This window comes from Macaca thibetana, chromosome 1 (assembly GCF_024542745.1).
Source record: "Macaca thibetana thibetana isolate TM-01 chromosome 1, ASM2454274v1, whole genome shotgun sequence".
NCBI lineage: Eukaryota > Metazoa > Chordata > Mammalia > Primates > Cercopithecidae > Macaca > Macaca thibetana.
In genome coordinates, this window is record NC_065578.1 from 3410317 (window position 1) to 3429046 (window position 18730).

Consider the following 18730-nt stretch of genomic DNA (forward strand, 5'->3'; position numbering starts at 1 on the left):
CCCTGAGAAGGTGGGGCTGGTACAGGGTGATGCTGACTGGTTGGTTGAGGGGGTAGAGCTGTTTGAGGTGGAGCTATTTTGGGGGGTGAGGTTATTTGGGCCTAGGGCCATGTATTCATCCATTCTCATGCTGCCAATAAGAACATACCAACAGTGGGTAATTTATAAAGGAAAGAGGTTTAATTGACTCACAATTATGCATGGCTGGGGAGGCCTCAGGAAACTTACAATCATGGTGGAAGGGGAATCAAACATGTCCTTCTTCACATGGTGGCAGGAAGGAGAAGTGCCGAGCAAAGTTGGGGGAAAGTCCCTTATAAACCATGAGATCTCATGAGAATTCACTCACTATCATGAGAACAGCATGAGGGTAGCCACCCCCATGATTCAACTGCCTCTCACCAGGTCCCTCCCATGACAGCTGGGGATTATGGGAACTACAGTTCAAGATGAAATTTGGATGAGGACACAACCAAACCCTGTCAAGCTGAGGTGGAGTTGGTTGGGGGTGGGGCTGTTTAGGGTGGGGCTAGTTGGAGTGTGGGGTTGGTTAGGGGTGAGGCTGGTGCAGGGGGAGTCCTCACTATTGTAACTTTACCCTCATTACCTCCTGGGACCTCCTGGAGAGGGCCACATTTGAACATCTTATCTCCCCTAGGCCAACTGTTTCTGAAACACAGGAGGCATGTGATGTATTTTGAATTATTATTTTGGAATTTTAAATTTTTTCTTTGAAGTCATACAGCCTTCTGACTGCCTTTTTTTCCTCTCTCTCTCTCTCTCTCTCTCTCTCTCTCTGTTTAGCTCCCCTTCTCTCTCTGTGTCAGCATCCCTGGAGGTCAGAGCAGGGCAGGGGAGGCAGTGGACCCTTCCATCCTCACAAGGCTTTGGGCCAAGTAAAACCCCCTCCCTCGGAGGCCCCCCTTCTGGGACTACACCTTTCACCTGAATCTTGTGCCAGCAACAGAACTTCTTCCTGCTTTTCCAGGGGGCAGTAACTAGGTTTGCATCTGATGGTGGTCAGTAAAAGGGATAAAGGACGCAGCGTCACTGTTTAGAAAAATAACCCACGGAAGGACCCCCCCACCCCACCCCATTGATTCACCTACGTTTCCAGCCACCCACCTTCCTTCCCTCATAATCATCTCCTCCCAGATGAAGGAGCTTTCAGAGAGCCAAAAGGGAAGGTGGAAGGCATAGTCTCTTTTGGTGAACATGGGGAAGCAAGATGAAAAAAATCACAGGACCTAGTAAGGTACCCGTCAAGATCCACCCAGCCACTTCCCCACCAACCAGAAGTGATTAAAGCCCCTCTTCCTGGTTCTTAGAGCACCGCAGGGAACCTGGGGCAGACAGCAGACCCTTCTGATGCTTAAAGTTTTAGCATTTAGGACAATGCCCTGTGCTTATCCTCTGCACACCCATAGCTTCCTGGCCATCTTTGAAGTTCATTCATTCATTCATTCATTCACTCATTCAACAAATCTCCACTGAACATCAACAATGTCACTGGCACTGCTCTGAAGGCAGGGGATAAACTGATGAGCAAAACAGTCCAAATTGCAACTCCAAGGACCTTTTAGCCAGGGGAAGGCAGGCTGGCAGTTGGTAAGCATGTCCATAGCCCTCAGGGAATCAGGAACCACGTGCTGGGGAGCAGGGAGCTTGTGGAAGAACTGAAGCTCAGTAATGAGGTGATTGAGGTGGGGGCACCACGGAGTCAGAGTCTGTGGGGCAGTCACCACTGGACATGGTTGAGGAATAGTGGAGGTAACTCAAGGCGTGAGCGAGTAGGAGTACTTGTGATGCAGGTGGTTCAAAATCAGTATGGAGTGGGGACCCAGAGCAAGGGCGTGAGCCGTCAGACTGAGTCCTCCAGGGGTGACTTCATTCCCTATCTCCTTTCACATCTGAGCCCTCCCCAGGAACTGGTTCCGCTTAGCACCCTGCCCTGTGCCTGAAGCTAAGCCTCAAAGTGGCTCCCTGGGCCAGAGCCAGGGGTAAGGGCAAATCAAGAATTTGACTTCAAAGCTGGCAAGGAGCGGGAAAGCAGCAGTGTACAGAAGTGTGGGACTCCTTCCTTTCCCATGCATCCAGCCCTTCTTGCTACTCTCTGGACACACCCCAGGCACCTTGGTGCAGCCCACAGGGCCCTCTGGAACCTGATCCCTGAAGACCCTCTGTCCCCACCTCCTGCCACCCAGTGACCCCTTCGCTCACAGCCTCTGCCTGTTCAGTGTTCTGTACCCAGGTCTCAAATCCCATTGCACTCATTAGTGCCCCCCAGAACCTTGTTAGAGTAGAGGTCTCCTGCAGGAAGCAGTTCTCTGTCCTCCTGTTGAGGGTCCCCACTGCTTTAGGGCCCACTGTAGTATTTCACAATGACTTGATCTTGCCTGTCACACTATCGGTTTCTTCAGGGAAGCACCCAATATTTTCATCTTTGTGACCCCAAGATTTCCCCTGTGTCCTGCCTGGGGTGGGTTCTCCACACAGAACTGTGGCGGGGATATGCAAATATCCACCAACTTTTAAAACACACTTCACTAAATAAAAGGAATGGGAAATGGCCTAGGAAAATGAATAACTTGAGGGACTGAGCCAAAAAGACATCAGAAATCAGCCCCAAGAAGGAGCCAGGAAAGGGATGGAGCGACTGGCCTGGAGTGGCCTAAAGTGAACAGATTCTGTGAGCCACAGCCACAGCTCTGCATTTATCTTGATGTTAAGTATCAGGCACCTGAGAAAGGAGAAGGAGATTTGTAAGTCTCTTCATTTTCCCGTCTATTTTTAGCAAAGTAGAATTGTTATGGATTTAATGGGGGAATGCATACTGCCCTTCACCGTTCCAGGTATTAGTTCTGTTAATAATTTTTCGAACAGAGAATAAAGAGGAGCCATGTAAAAATAGTTACATCCTAATTTGGCCTGATTTCAAATTATCTAATTAGAGAAAGTCCAGAGTTTCTTATTTTTAAAGGTGTTTACTCAGGATGTTTCCAGCTCGATGGGGGAAATGAACAGAAGAAGTGCAGTGCAGGGCACAGCAAGGTGGGTCTGCAGCGGCAATGACCTAGAACGGCTGAGGTCAATCACGAGAATCACCCAGAGGATGCCTGGGGACCAGTGAGGGGCGCCCGTCCCCACTCAACCCACGGCTAACTGAGGAGATGACACCACGCTGATGTGCTTCACTGAAGATGAACACTTATGATACCAGCACCTCCTACAACCTTTTCTTCATTATTCTGTGTAACATGGACCATTTTCTCTCCAACATTGCCCTTCTTGGGAGAAGGGTGATAAATACATTGAAGCCCAATTATATTTATTATTCACAAGGTGAAAGTCCTTTCCTGGTACCACTGTCAGGCTCTCCACCTCCAAACATCAATCATTCTTGGTCCCCACCCTGTCCATCTTCCAGGTCATTAGTGAAGGTGCTGTGACTCCTCTCTCAGCCTCAGACTCAAAACTCGGCACTGCAGCGTGCTGGTGTCTGGCCTCAGGAAAGTGGTGGGAGTGATGTGAGGATGTGCGGCCTCATGGTTAGGCGGTGGGGTGCTGAGCTCCATGCATTGCTCCGTGTGAGTGGACGGACCCCAGAGAAGGCAGCACAGTAGTGAGGCTGTGGCCACAGTGTGGTGAGGTCATACCAACAGTTCCCTCAAGCCCTTATAAGCTGGTTTTGCAGAATTAATCATCTAACTTATTCAACAGACCTTTACTGAACACTCACGTGGTGATTTAGACTGAATCACAGTGACGAGCCTGTCTTTATGGGGCTCACAGTCGTCTGGGAGGAGGTGGGCAGAGCAAACATTCATAAGAAAACAGGACAGAGTGGAGGAGCTTGACTGCGGGACAGCTTCCGATTGGGAGCAGGATTCAGAGGAGACGTGTCAGCTGGAACTCGAATGAGCATAAGGAGGAGGCCAGGGAGATGCTGGGTCCTTCTCTGAGGTTGAGAACTTCATGTAAAGCTTTATGGTATACTTGGCATTTCTTTAATTTTGGAGGCACAGCTCAGATCTGAGTTGGAATCACATCTCTGGAGCAATCACAGCTCAATATAGCCTCCATCTCCTGGCCTCAAGAAATCCTCTTGCTGTAGCCTCCAAAGTAGCTGGGACTATAGGCACATGCCACCATGACCAGCTATTTTTAAAAAAAATTTTGCAGAGATGAGTTCTCACCATGTTTCCCAGGCTGGTCTTGAACTCCTGAGCCCCAGCAATCCTCCTGCCTTGGCCTCCCAAAGGGTTGGGATTACAAGCATGAACCCCCATGCTCAGCCCTCTCTCTTCATTCATTGTGAGACCTTGGGCAAATCTCAGCGTCTGCCTGGGTCTCAGTCTTCTCACCCATAAAATGGGCTTAATGGTTCTCGTTTGCTGAGTTCCCAGGTCTATTGCAAGAATCAAATGAGTGGAAGTGTGTGAAATGCTCAGCAGATGGCAAATCCTTGTGAAGGGTAACATGTCCTGGGTCAGTCCCCAGAAGCAGGCCCTGAGATAAGGACTTGGGTCTTCCAGGAAAAACCAGTAAGAAAGCTGATGTGAGAAGAACACGATTTAAAAAAAAAAAAAAAAAAAAAGAGGAGTAAAGGGACAATTTTAGGGGAAATCCAGCCTCAGCCTGCCTCTGCAGGGAGCTCCTAGGTGTAGGTTGTCCCTCTGAGTTTATCCCTATTAGAAGTGAGAGAGCTGTGCTGTTCTAGTACTGAACCGGCCAGGCCTTGACCTAGGAAATTCTGGGGTTAAAGTGGAGGTTGAGAGGGAAGAAAGTAAACTTCTGGACATTCTGGCTTGCTGGTCTGTGGGAGAAGCAGTCCCAGCAGCCGTTGGTGGAAGCCTAATATATGTATATGTACTTGTATATGTATATGTATATGTGTATATATACATATATTTTTTTCGAGACGGAGTCTCATTCTGTGGCCCATGCTGGAGTGCAGTGGTATAATCTCGGCTCACTGCAACCACCGCCTCCTGGGTTCAAGTGATTCTCCTGCCTCAGCCTCCCAAGTAGCTGGAATTTCGGGCACCTGCCACCACACCTGGCTAATTTTTTGTATTTTTAGTAGGGACGGGGTTTCACCATGTCGGCCAGGCTGGTCTTCAACTCCTGGCCTTAGGTGATCCACCCACCTCCGCCTTCCAAAGTGCTGGAATTACAGGCGTGAGCCACCGCGCCCGGCCATAAGCCCAATATTATGTGCTACCTTGATATCTGAAACGAGAAGGTCTCAGATGGCCTAACAGCAAGCTCCCTTCCCCAACTCTGCTCTCCCAGATAAGACCCCACCCTCAGCCAAACCACACCCTTTATCTTTGCCTGTTTATCCCGGAGGAGTGAGCTTCAGTTTCCTGCCAGATCTCAGGACTCTTGAAATAAGGAAATCACATCCTCCCGTGGGAACCAGGGGACCAGTCTCCTGATACAGCAAAGCCCACCTACCACAGCCAGGGCCAGTTCACTCTGTACCCAGTGCAGTCTCCGTGTGGGCCTGTGTGGGCAGGGACCCCACCCCGGGCTGTGAGTACACAATACTGAGAAGCTGCTGTCATTTCATCTGCCCAGTGTCAGGTGTGTGTCCAGCCAGCCCCATAACCCTAGGATGGGGTTATCCTTCCCCCACCAACAGGGGGAAGAGGTCAAGACCTCACCCAAACATTGGTCCTCTGAAGAGGGTCTCAGGTATGGGGCTGTGGAAGCAAAGCCCACAGATGCCAGGATGTGCACATGGAAATGGCATGGGGATCTGGGCAGAGCATTAGAAGTGACTGCTGCAGCTGGGTGGACACAGCAGAGCTGGACACGCAGCTGCAGGGCTCCCGTCTTGCCTCCTGATACGGTTTGGATCTGTGTTCTCACCCAGATCTCCTGTTGAAAGGTAATCCCCAGTGCTGGAGATGGGGCCTGGTGCGAGGTGATTGGATCCAGGGATGGGTTCTAGTGCTTTAGCACCATTCCCCTAGTGCTGCTCTCATTATAGAGTTCTCAGGAGATTCGGTTGTTTAAAAACATGTGGAACCTCCCTCTTCTCTCTCTTGTTCCCACTCTGCCATGTAAAATGAGCTGCTTCCCCTTTGCCTTCTGCCATGATTGAATGTTTCCCGAGGCTTCCCCAGCCATGCTTCCTGTGCAGCCTGCGGAACTGTGAGCGAATTAAACCCCTTTTCTTCATAAATTACCCAGTCTTAGGTATTTATTTACAGCAGTTCACGAATGGACTAAAACGCTTTCCCTCCTGGTCTGATCTCCGGCTTTGGGTGCAACGGCCTCCCTTCTCCCCCCACCGCCACCGCCCTTGTCATGAGACTGCATCAAAACACCTTCCCTCTGTGTCTGATCGCTGTCATTGAGCACGTTGGCCACCCTTCTCCCCCCACCGCCACCGCCCTTGCCACGAGACTCTGTCTTGGTGCTCCCACCTCGAGGCTGTGGCTTTATTCTGGGGGGTGTGTAGCTTCTGTGTTTCTTCCAGCTCAGCTGACTTTGCCTTTGAAGGACAGGTGCGGCGTCTCGAAGACAGCTCCTCGTGCCTTCCCTGGGACCAGGGAGACGGTAATTGCTGAGTCTTCTCCAGCAAATCTGGAGTGTGATTGTGAGGGTTGTGGATTGGAGGTAGGAGGCTGGGATTGGCCACAACAGGCCAGCCCAGCTGGAGGCACTGCTGTAGCTACAATGACCACCAAAGGCTCACATTTGTCAAAATTAGTTGCATGCCTGGCATTGTGTCCAGCGGTTCACCTGCCCCATCTCAGGTCTTCCTTAGCACTCAGAGGTACCAGAGGTTAGCATTGCCTCGAAAGCAGGTGCACACTGGGCCTCTCAGGGTGGAGCCCAGTCTGAGGACTCCGAAGCCCGTGGGTGTGACTGCCACACTGCTCCCTACCCCGTGGTCCTGCCCCCTCCCCTACAAACACACCCAGCAGTTTCCCGAGGGGAAACTAGACCCTTCTGGTTCCATTCAGTAAAACAGACATTTAATGAGCACCTGTTGTGTCTTGGAGATGCTGCTCGGCGCCAGGGCCACACTCAGAGTGGGGCTGGTCCAGAAGACACGACTGCTGTGCAATAAGACAGATGCCAAGGCAGAGGCTCACCTGGATATGATGGAGTCACCAAGGTGACAGTGGCACCTGCTCACTCCTACCCAGCCTCTGGAGGGGAAGATGCCTGAGCTGGAACTGGAGACAAGACAGGGATTTCCAGGGAGGGAATCTGGGCAGGTCCAGGAGCACCGGTGAGAGGAGCAGCCCCGGGCATGTGGAGGGCACCTGGCCTGGTGTGGTCAGAGCGGAGTGGGGACCACTGCGGAAGCAGAGGGGGCATAGATAGGATGGGGAGGAAGCCGGACCGCTGTAGGTGGGAGGAGCCATTGGTCTGTTTTCAGGGAGATAAGTTGTTCAGACATGAAGAACGGCAGCGTCTGATACAGCCTCTGTCCCAGTGACTGTGAAGGGCCATGAGGGTGTAAATGGTCTCACCTCCATGTCCCTAGGCCTCCCGCACACGTCCTGCCTGCCTCACCTGTGCCTAGAACCCGGATCCACACCTCCTACACATGTCCTGCCTGCCTCACCTGTGCCTAGAACCTGGGTCCATGCCTGGAGCACATGTCATTCCTGTGTTACCTGTGCCTAAAGCCCAGGTCCATGCCTGGAGCACACGTCCTTCCTGCCTTGTCCTACAGACCTAGAACCCGGGTCCATGCCTGGAGCACATGTTGCTGTGAATGCTGCTGGTCACACCCTCCGCTATGGATGGGAGGCTGGGGGTGCTGGGTGAGCTTATAATTCTCTCCTATAGGGGAGAGGTCAGAGAAAGGGGAAAGAAATACCAGCTGGGATTTTTTTTTTTTTTTTTTTTTTTGCCAGAATCCAGGTGAGAGGTCTGAGGTGCTGACTGCGGCTCTGAAGGGAGACTTCCTTCCCATGGGGTAAGGAGAGCCATGTGTCCCACAGCCCTCAGCAGTGAGCAGGTGAATCAGGGCTCTGGTCGCTCAAGGAACAACATGGCCACCCTGTCATCTCCAACCTCATGGAAAACCCTTCTGCGAAAGACTGAATCCTACTTTTAGCCTTGGCTAAGGGACAGCGTGGACCACAGTTCAATCACCCTTCAGTTTGGAAGGCCCTGGAGGCCTCCCAGCTTCCTCCCCAAACACAATCCCCATTTTCCAGGGCTGTAGGGAAGTGCTGCTTGGTGGGGGGCAGGGGTCATATGGGGCCTGAGTACGTTCTGCTCGGCTGCATGTACGTTTCATTTTCCTTCAGAGCATAGGCATTTCACTAATGGGGAGATTTTAAGTGAAGACCTTATTACTCCAGTAAAAATAGTGGCTGTGTTAGGGTGGCAGGATTAGCAGGTGCTTGTGATGTCTTTTAAATTCCTTTAATAGTGCTACTGCATTGCTTTCTCAATTATGATTTTTGAAATGCATAACAGTAAAAGATCGTGTAGGGCCATGCAAATCTTCTGCCACACAAAAACCCTGGCGGGGGTTAAGACTGCCACAGATAAGAGGAATTCTGGTGAAATGCAGCCCCAAGCCTCCACGAGGCCCCATCCTGGCTGTATTGGGGTCTCTGCTAAACTCCCATCCTGCAGGAGAACAGAGTGGGGACTGTCTGTGCCCAGTGGCCTAACTGTGTATGAGCAGGAAGCTGAGACTGTCACTTGCAGACAGGGACCTTTGTCACTTCGAAGATGGCTTTTGCATTGTGGAAAGCAGGCAGGCTAAGGGGAAGATGTGGGGCAAATAATAAATTCCAAGGAATGAGGGACCGCTCCCTGGGGCCCCTGGTATATTCTGCAGAGCCTGGGACCAGGGAGGGAAAAAGGAGCCGAGAAACAGGAGAAAACGATAACAAGGGGGAAAGAAAGGAAACAAAAAAGGGGAATGTGGACATGCTGCAAGGGGCTGAAGGGTCCAGTCAGAAAAAAATTAAATGAATTAAGGAGAGCTGTGCTCCAAATACAGCAAACTTGGGAATGAGAGATGCGGTAGGAAGAGGAGAGCAAAGGCAGGCAGGACAGGAAGTAAGTCTGGAGTCATTCTGATGGGATCCCAGGGTGACCAGGCATCTGGTCAACCCTGTTACCCTGGGCGCATCTGTGAGAGCGTTTCTGGATGAGATTAGCTCTTAAACCAGCAGATGCCCCTCCCCTGGGATGGGTGTCATCTGATCAGCTGAGGCCCAAATAGACCTAAATGGTTCCCCTTCCCTGGAGCAACAGGGAATCCTTTTCTGCCTCAAATGGCCTTCAAACTGGATTGTCAGCTTTTTTCCTCTCTTCAGACTCAGACTGAAACATTAGCGCTTCCTGGTTCTCAAGCCCACTGGCCTTGGGACAGGAACTCAACCAAGAGCTTGCAGCTCTCCTGGGTTCCCTGCTGTCCTGCCTCGCTCACCTTGCAGCTCCTGGGTCCTCCGTAATGGTGGGAGCCAGTTCCTCAAAATAAATCTCTTTATAGATGTCTACACGTCCTCAAGCATGTTGTGCTTCTCTGGAGAGCCCTGACTAGTACAGGAGGGTGGGAACTGCCAGGGAAGGAAGGGAGCACTCAAGAGTCACGGCGTCTTTGTCCTCTTGGGGACGAGGAACGGGCCTCCAAACAGAAACCGGGAACCTTGCTCTTCTTGGGAAAACGGATGCGCACTTTTAATATTTATGAAGTAGGAAAATAAAACAAAAGATGAGTCAGAACATCAAGCCCGTGGATGAGAAAATTAAAGTACATAAAATATTGATCCATTTGGCTGGGCGGCGGGCGGCCGTGCGTGTGGTGGAAATGCTGTTTCTGGGCGTAGTTATCCCCTCCCTTCCCATCCACCAGCTCCAGCAATTGAGTTAATGGGAGCTGAATGCAGAGTTCATTTTTCACATTCCATTAATGTTTCATTTCTAATACTCTTTTCAGTATAAATTTAAAAACAAAAGAGAAATTTGGTCTTGATCATTATTCTCTATTAAGAGGAAAACGCGAGTGCTTCTCGGTTGCTAATCAGGACCCTTCAGCGGGGCACAGCTCCTGGGACAGCGTCCTGTTCCAGGCCCTCTCCTCTCCTCCTGAGTCTTCCAAACAAAGGTCTCCCATGCCTTCCCAGCTGAGCCCTGCAGCTCCCACTCTCAGCACCCTGCCCCGAGGGGCTTTTGGCATATGGGTGCTGAACCCCTATCCCAGGAGCAGCCTGAGAGCCAGTGTGATGTACACTCCTGTGTGATGCACACTCTGCATAGTGCACACGCTGCATAGTGCACACGCGTAACAGCTACAGCACACACATCAAGCACCAGAGGCAGCACAGACGACAAGTCCCCAGGGATGCCCCAGGAAGAACTGTGGCTGCCTGGGGAGCTGGGAAGGGGATGGGATAAGGCACAAGTGCGCTTTCAAATTCTGTCTGTTGAGCAGCTGAATCTACAAATGGACAAAGAGAGCTCTAACCCACCACCTGCAGCACCAGCCCAGGAAATGGTCCCTTCTCTAGAGACAGGTCCAGGAAACCACCCCTTCCCTACAGACCCAGCCCAGGAAACCACACCTTCTCTACAGACCCAGCCCATAAAACCACCCTTTTCCTATAGACCCAGCCCAGGAAACCACCTTTTTCCTATAGATCCAGCCCAGGAAACCACCCCTTCCATATAGAACCAGCCCAGGAAACCAGCCCTTCCCTACACACGAGCCCAGGAAACCACCCCTTCCATATAAATCCAGCCCAGGAAACCACCCCTTCCCTACACACCCAGCCCAGGAAACCAGCCCTTCCATATAGAACCAGCTCAGGAAACCACTCCTTCCCTACAGACCCAGCCCAGGAAACCACCCTTTTCCTATAGACCCAGCCCAGGAAACCACCCCTTCCCTACACACCCAGCCCAGGAAACCACCCCTTCCCTACAGACCCAGCCCAGGAAACCACCCCTTCCCTACACACCCAGCCCAGGAAACCACCCCTTCCATATAGAACCAGCCCAGGAAACCAGCCCTTCCCTATACACCCAGCCCAGGAAACCACCCCTTCCCTATACACCCAGACCAGGAAACCAGCCCTTCCCTATACACCCAGCCCAGGAAACCACCCCTTCCATATAGAACCAGCCCAGGAAACCAGCCCTTCCCTATACACCCAGCCCAGGAAACCAGCCCTTCCCTATACACCCAGACCAGGAAACCAGCCCTTCCCTATACACCCAGCCCAGGAAACCAGCCCTTCCCTATACACCCAGCCCAGGAAACCAGCCTTTCCCTATACACCCAGCCCAGGAAACCACCCCTTCCCTATACACCCAGACCAGGAAACCAGCCCTTCCCTATACACCCAGCCCAGGAAACCACCCTTCCCTATAGAACCAGCCCAGGAAACCAGCCCTTCCCTATACACCCAGCCCAGGAAACCACCCCTTCCATATAGAACCAGCCCAGGAAACCAGCCCTTCCCTACACACCCAGCCCAGGAAACCAGCCCTTCCCTATACACCCAGCCCAGGAAACCACCCCTTCCCTATAGACTCAGCCCAGGAAACCACCCCTTCCCTATACACCCAGCCCAGGAAACCACCCTTCCCTATACACCCAGCCCAGGAAACCACCCCTTCCATATAGAACCAGCCCAGGAAACCACCCCTTCCCTACAGACACAGCCCAGGAAACCACCCCTTCCCTACAGACCCAGCCCAGGAAACCACCCCTTCCCTACACACCCAGCCCAGGAAACCACCCCTTCCCTACAGACCCAGCCCAGGAAACCACCCCTTCCCTACACACCCAGCCCAGGAAACCACCCCTTCCATATAGAACCAGCCCAGGAAACCAGCCCTTCCCTATACACCCAGCCCAGGAAACCACCCCTTCCCTATACACCCAGCCCAGGAAACCAGCCCTTCCCTATACACCCAGCCCAGGAAACCACCCCTTCCATATAGAACCAGCCCAGGAAACCAGCCCTTCCCTATACACCCAGCCCAGGAAACCAGCCCTTCCCTATACACCCAGCCCAGGAAACCAGCCCTTCCCTATACACCCAGCCCAGGAAACCACCCCTTCCCTATACACCCAGCCCAGGAAACCAGCCCTTCCCTATACACCCAGCCCAGGAAACCACCCCTTCCCTATACACCCAGACCAGGAAACCAGCCCTTCCCTATACACCCAGCCCAGGAAACCACCCCTTCCATATAGAACCAGCCCAGGAAACCAGCCCTTCCCTATACACCCAGCCCAGGAAACCACCCCTTCCATATAGAACCAGCCCAGGAAACCAGCCCTTCCCTACACACCCAGCCCAGGAAACCAGCCCTTCCCTATACACCCAGCCCAGGAAACCACCCCTTCCCTATAGACCCAGCCCAGGAAACCAGCCCTTCCCTACACACCCAGCCCAGGAAACCACCCTTCCCTACACACCCAGCCCAGGAAACCAGCCCTTCCCTACAGACACAGCCCAGGAAACCACCCCTTCCCTACACACCCAGCCCAGGAAACCAGCCCTTCCCTACAGACACAGCCCAGGAAACCACCCCTTCCCTACACACCCAGCCCAGGAAACCAGCCCTTCCCTACAGACCCAGCCCAGGAAACCACCCCTTCCCTACACACCCAGCCCAGGAAACCAGCCCTTCCCTACAGACACAGCCCAGGAAACCACCCCTTCCCTACACACCCAGCCCAGGAAACCACCCCTTCCCTACAGACCCAGCCCAGGAAACCACTCCTTCCCTACAGACCCAGCCCAGGAAACCAGCCCTTCCCTACACACCCAGCCCAGGAAACCACTCCTTCCCTACACACCCAGCCCAGGAAACCAGCCCTTCCCTACAGACACAGCCCAGGAAACCACCCCTTCCCTACAGACCCAGCCCAGGAAACCACCCCTTCCCTACACACCCAGCCCAGGAAACCAGCCCTTCCCTACACACCCAGCCCAGGAAACCACCCCTTCCCTACACACCCAGCCCAGGAAACCACCCCTTCCCTACACACCCAGCCCAGGAAACCAGCCCTTCCCTACACACCCAGCCCAGGAAACCAGCCCTTCCCTACACACCCAGCCCAGGAAACCACCCTTCCCTACACACCCAGCCCAAGAAACCAGCCCTTCCCTACAGACACAGCCCAGGAAACCACCCCTTCCCTACACACCCAGCCCAGGAAACCAGCCCTTCCCTACAGACACAGCCCAGGAAACCACCCCTTCCCTACACACCCAGCCCAGGAAACCACCCCTTCCCTACAGACACAGCCCAGGAAACCACCCCTTCCCTACAGACCCAGCCCAGGAAACCAGCCCTTCCCTACACACCCAGCCCAGGAAACCACTCCTTCCCTACAGACCCAGCCCAGGAAACCACCCCTTCCCTACAGACCCAGCCCAGGAAACCACCCCTTCCCTATACACCCAGCCCAGGAAACCAGCCCTTCCCTACACACCCAGCCCAGGAAACCACCCCTTCCATATAGACCCAGCCCAGGAAACCACTCCTTCCCTACAGACCCAGCCCAGGAAACCACCCTTTTCCTATAGACCCAGCCCAGGAAACCACCCCTCCCCTATAGACCCAGCCCAGGAAACCACTCCTTCCCTACAGACCCAGCTCAGGAAACCACCCCTCCCCTATAGACACAGCCCAGGAAACCATCCCTTCCATATAGACCCAGTTCAGGAAACCACCCCTTCTCTACAGACCCAACCCAGGAAACTACCCCTTCCCTACAGACACAGCCCAGGAAACCACCCTTTTCCTATAGACCCAGCCCAGGAAACCACCCTTTTCCTATAGACCCAACCCAGGAAAGTACCCCTTCCATATAGACCCAGCCCAGGAAACCACCCCTTCCCTATAGACCCAGCTCAGGAAACCACCCCATCCCCGTAGTCCAAGCCCAGGGGCCAGCCTGCTGCCATGAGTCTGACTTGCAGAAGTCAGATCACCATCTGCAGGAACAGCCCAGAAAGCCAATGAGTAACCCCTGCCACCGCCAGCCCTAAATGGCCAGGACCTCATTAGCAACAGATGGCTTCCCTAATTTTTGTTCCCACTTCCAACTCATATTCCAACTCTAAATAGGCCCCCTCCCCAATCCCACAGCACCCTTGTTTCAGCCGCCTCCAACTCCCCAGGCCAACAGCCTCTGTCAGGGCTCACCTGGAGCCTCCCCCTCTCCACCAAACTTCCCACTTCCCTGCCTGTTTTTGAGGCCCTGTTGAGGCAGGTGATGGTGGCTGACCCCCTTGCTACAGCAAGCTCCAAATAATCGGCCTCTGTTTTTCTCATTGGGTGTAGAGTCTTCCTTTATTTCCACACTATATTTGTTTTGCTGTAGTATAGAACCTTCTCACATGCTCTAGGGTTAAAAACAGCCAACAGGTGTGAGGGGTTTCAGAGATTTCTCCTGCAGATACCAGCTGTGTGTCACCTCCTGGTCACACTTCCCTGAAGGGCAGGGAAATGGGGGAGGAGCAGCAGCCACTGTCTTGCTGGGGTTCAGTCCCCAGAGGAGGGTCAGGGAGTGTGTGCAGGGGGCTCCTCTGGAAGCCTGGGGCAGGGAGGCCTTGCCACACCTGGGGTGGGTGTCACTAGAGGCTACATGGGGCTTAGCACCCTGCTGCCTGCATTCACTCCCACCCCCAGGCTCTGGAGGAAGACAATGGGCTGAGGCAGGTAGCACAGCAGACTGGAGGGTGCAGAGGGGGCTCCTGCGGAGCCCCAGGGGAGGAGGGGCAGAGGAGTCCTGGGGTAAGAGGAAGGGCTGTGCAGCTGCAAGAACCAAAGGCTAGGGTAGAGGGAAGTGGGCAGCCTCAAGGTATAGGATGGAGGTTACCTGGCAGGACTCCGAGGGAGTGGGGCATCAGAGACAGGGTGAGTTGAGGGTGGTTACCAGGTTTCTGGCAAGAAGGACTCATGGAAGATGCTGCCTTTTACTAAGGTGGGGGTCTGGGGGAGGGTCACAGCTTTGTTTCTGGCAGGTTTGCATGCTTATGGAAAAGGTAAGTCAGCATCACCCTTAGGTCTGGAGTGTGGAAAAGGCATCAGGACTAGAGGGGGGTATGTGGGAGCCACGAGCCTGCAGCTCATGAGAACTCTACAGCATGATTGCATAAGGAGGGTGTGTAGCCCTGCGCTGCAGAGCCACTGCCATGAGCCCCATGTGGATGCTCACATTTAAAATATTTAAAATTAGATTAAACCTTCCATCTCTCTTTCCACTTGTCATGTCTGGAGCTCAGTAGCCACATGAATGGATCAAAATAGAACATTTTTGTGGTCATAAAGTTCTACTGGGCAGCACTGGGTTGGGGGAGGTCAGAGGAGTCAGGGACCAGTGCCTGAGGAGTGCCCACATTAGGGCAGTGCTGTGGACTGAATGGTTGTGTCTTCCCCTAAGTTCATATGGGGAAGACCTAAGCCCCAGTGTGGCTATGTTTGGAGATGGGGCCACCAAGAAGGCAAAAGTTTAATGAGGGTATAAGGGTAGAATCCTGATCTCACAGATTTAGTCCCTTATAAGTAAAGATGCCAGAGAGTTTCTCTCTCCTGCAGCCCCCTGTGCTCATGCACCACGGAACGTCCATGTGAGGGCACAGTAAGAAGGCCACCATCTTCAAGCAAGCAAGGGAGCCCTCACGAGGGAATGAGTTAGCTGGAACTTTGATCTTGGACTTCCAGCCTCCAGAACTGTGAGAAAATAAGTCTGTTGTTGGAGGGGCCCAGGAAGGAGGAAATGAGGGAGAATGTGGGCTCTGGAAGCTGAGAGAAGAGGGGATTTTAGGAAAGCATTGGAGAAAAATGTGTTGAATGGTGCTGAGAGGTTAAATGTCAGACAGGGACTGTAAGGCATCTATTGAATCTAGTAATCACCTAAGTGACCTTGGCAAGCTGAGAATCAGCAGAATGAGGAAGGTGGCATCCAGGTCAGAATTGGAGGGGGTGAGTGGAAGGTGACAGATGATAAAATGGGGCAGCAGTTCCCCCAGGAAACTCATTGTTACCCCATTCACAAATCGCAAAGTCAAGGTTTCTCAAGGTAAAGCAAGTTGCCTGAAGCCATGCTTGGAAAGCAGTAGAATGGGGATTGAACCAGCCCTGCTTTCCATGCTTCAGCCATAACACTGAAAGCAGCACCCCATTAATAAGGCTGTCAATGTGCCTGGGTGCCATGCTCTTGGGAGCCATTGGCTGTCTGGCCTAGAGCTGGCTAAGCATCAGTGCTGGAACTGGAAAGGGACATCCATCTGGAGCCCCAGGGGGCAGGCAAGCCAGGGGCCTAAGGCAAAAGGAAGCTAGTTGGGGAGGAGGGAGGGATTGGCTTTGAGAGGGGATTGGGATCCAGTACCTAGTGTTGGAGAGGTGGGGGGAGAAGGGATGAGAACCTCTGTTGTGGGCCAGCCCTAGTGGGCACCAGGCCTTCCTCTTCCTTGTGGCCCTTGGGGGCTGTGGCCTGAGTAGGCAGGACTCATTGAGTGGCCAAAGCAGGGTTGACTGCCTGAGAAGTGGGGACCCAGCTGCCTGTTCGTGTGCCCATTGGTAGTGACTTGGCACATGCTGCTTTCAGTTGGTTTAATGGAACGTATCATCTGTTTCACATCAGATCCTTCTAAGGGTGTGACGATGCTTACTTTCTCTTAATGTTTCTAAGTCACAGGGTACATTCTCCCATCTTTGGGGAGTGTTGGCAAAGTGTGATGGCCACGCCACCCTGCACATGAGCCCACTCCAGCAGCACAACCATAATTACTCCCTCCAGCTCTTTTTGTCCTGAGCTGTTCAGGGGAGAAGTGAGCAGAAGGTGGCTCAGAGAGGCCAGCCTTACTTCTTGCTGCAATCCTAATGATAGCCATGGCTCAGAGGCCTCCACGCATACATTCTGGTCACATTTGGAGTCCTGCTGGGCTGTGATATATCCTCACTTTACAGATTAGGAAACTGAGACTCAGAGAATTCAGAATGATCTGACCCTGAGAATTACTGCTATTGCTTCCTAGAGAGACGGTCTCTCTGTCTCCAGGGGAGCAGGAGTGAAGTCATCCTTTGAACAGAATGCAGTGAGTGGTCTGAGTTTTGCTCCCAGAGATGTTACCTGGAGCTTCTCATGCCACTGCTCTCAACTCCTGGCTTTTCCTTTGGAAGAGGAAAGAGATAGTGAGGTAGTGAGGTGAAAAGAGCACCGGGCTACAGTCTTTCCTGGCCATGGGAGGATGTGATTATCTCAGTTAAGTGAGCAATCTCTGAATCTCTCGTATTCAGTTTCCTCAACTGCACAATGGAGGCAGCAAAGTGAGCCCAGGTGTACTTCCATGTGAAGGCTGTTGGCAAAGCACTTGAAAAAGTGCAGTGGGACAAGGATCATTTCTGCCATGCCATGAAGGCTGAAGGCATCTTTCTTCATCCTGGCAGCCCTTGTCTACGTCAAGGCAGAGTGTGTCCTGGATGCACCTTCTGTGTCTGTCTCCCCGCCCATGTGGCCTGGAAGTGGTCCTCCCTGATCTCTCAGACTGCAAGTCTAAGACTTAGTGGTCTCAGAGTCATGCCCAGGCTACTTCAGTCTATTTTTTCCAGTCCCACTAGCACAGAGGGTCCCCTGAGCTGTGGGTGAGTTTTTGTCTTGGACAGGCATCCATTTCCTAGGAGCAAAAATCATTTAACGGCTCTAATCTCCAGTCTGCTGGTTTCATTATTTAAACCAAAATGAAATGTGACCCAGAGTGAGGAAAAAGACCAAGTGTGCAGCTGAGAGCCATAATGAGACATTTACAGCCTAGCCAGGAGATGCTGTGTCCCTTCCTGAGAAAGGATCAAGAGTCCCCCCAGGTGGGAAGGAGACATAAATTACTATTGCCAAAGCTAGCCAGTGGGAAATCTAACAATAATGGTACATTTTGGAGAGAACAAATCAACTCCCGTGTTATTCCGATTACAGTAGTCCAGAGCTGGAGGCCTGGCATCTGCAGCCTCCCAGCTCCTGTCACACCATTCTCATTACCAACCCAGGAGGACTCTTCAGTCAGCCTCCAAGAAGAAACCCGGGATGCCCTTCCATTAAACCAAGAAGGCAAGGCAGAAAACTGCTGGGGAGGGGACATGCCCCTGTAAAGGAAAGAGTATGTTTGGGTGGCCTGAAAAGGCTGACCCTGGTGCACAACGTGTGGGCCTCTGCTGTTGCTTCTCCACACATGGCAGCAAGGTGGTGTGGAAGGGCTCCAAAGATGGAGTGGTGGTTCCTTCCAAGTGTGGGGTCCAAGGAAAAGAAGGGCAAAGCTAGGAGTCAGGGAGGCTGGGGAGGAGGAGATAGAGAGATATTTTAGCCTCCTACAAAGTTTATATGAGTTGATCCCAGCTTACCTTGCCATCAGACTCTGCTGCTGACCCTTTAGTCTAAATGGCCTTTAGGAATCCTCCACCTTCCCAGCCTTTATTCCATGCCTACCTCATTTAACATGCCCAATGTGCTTCCCCATCCCTCTTTCCTATTCCAGTATAGCACATCTCTTAGAGATCAGCTCAATCTCTAGCATCTAGGGCATAACAACTATGATATGTTTGTGATAATGATGGTGATGGTAGTGATAATGGCAACGGTAATGGTGGTGATGATAATGGTGATGGTGATAGTAAAGATGATAATGACGATGATAGTGTAATGCGAATGACAGTGTTGATGGTGATCATGAAGATGATGGTGATAATGATGATAGTGATGATTATGTTGGTGATG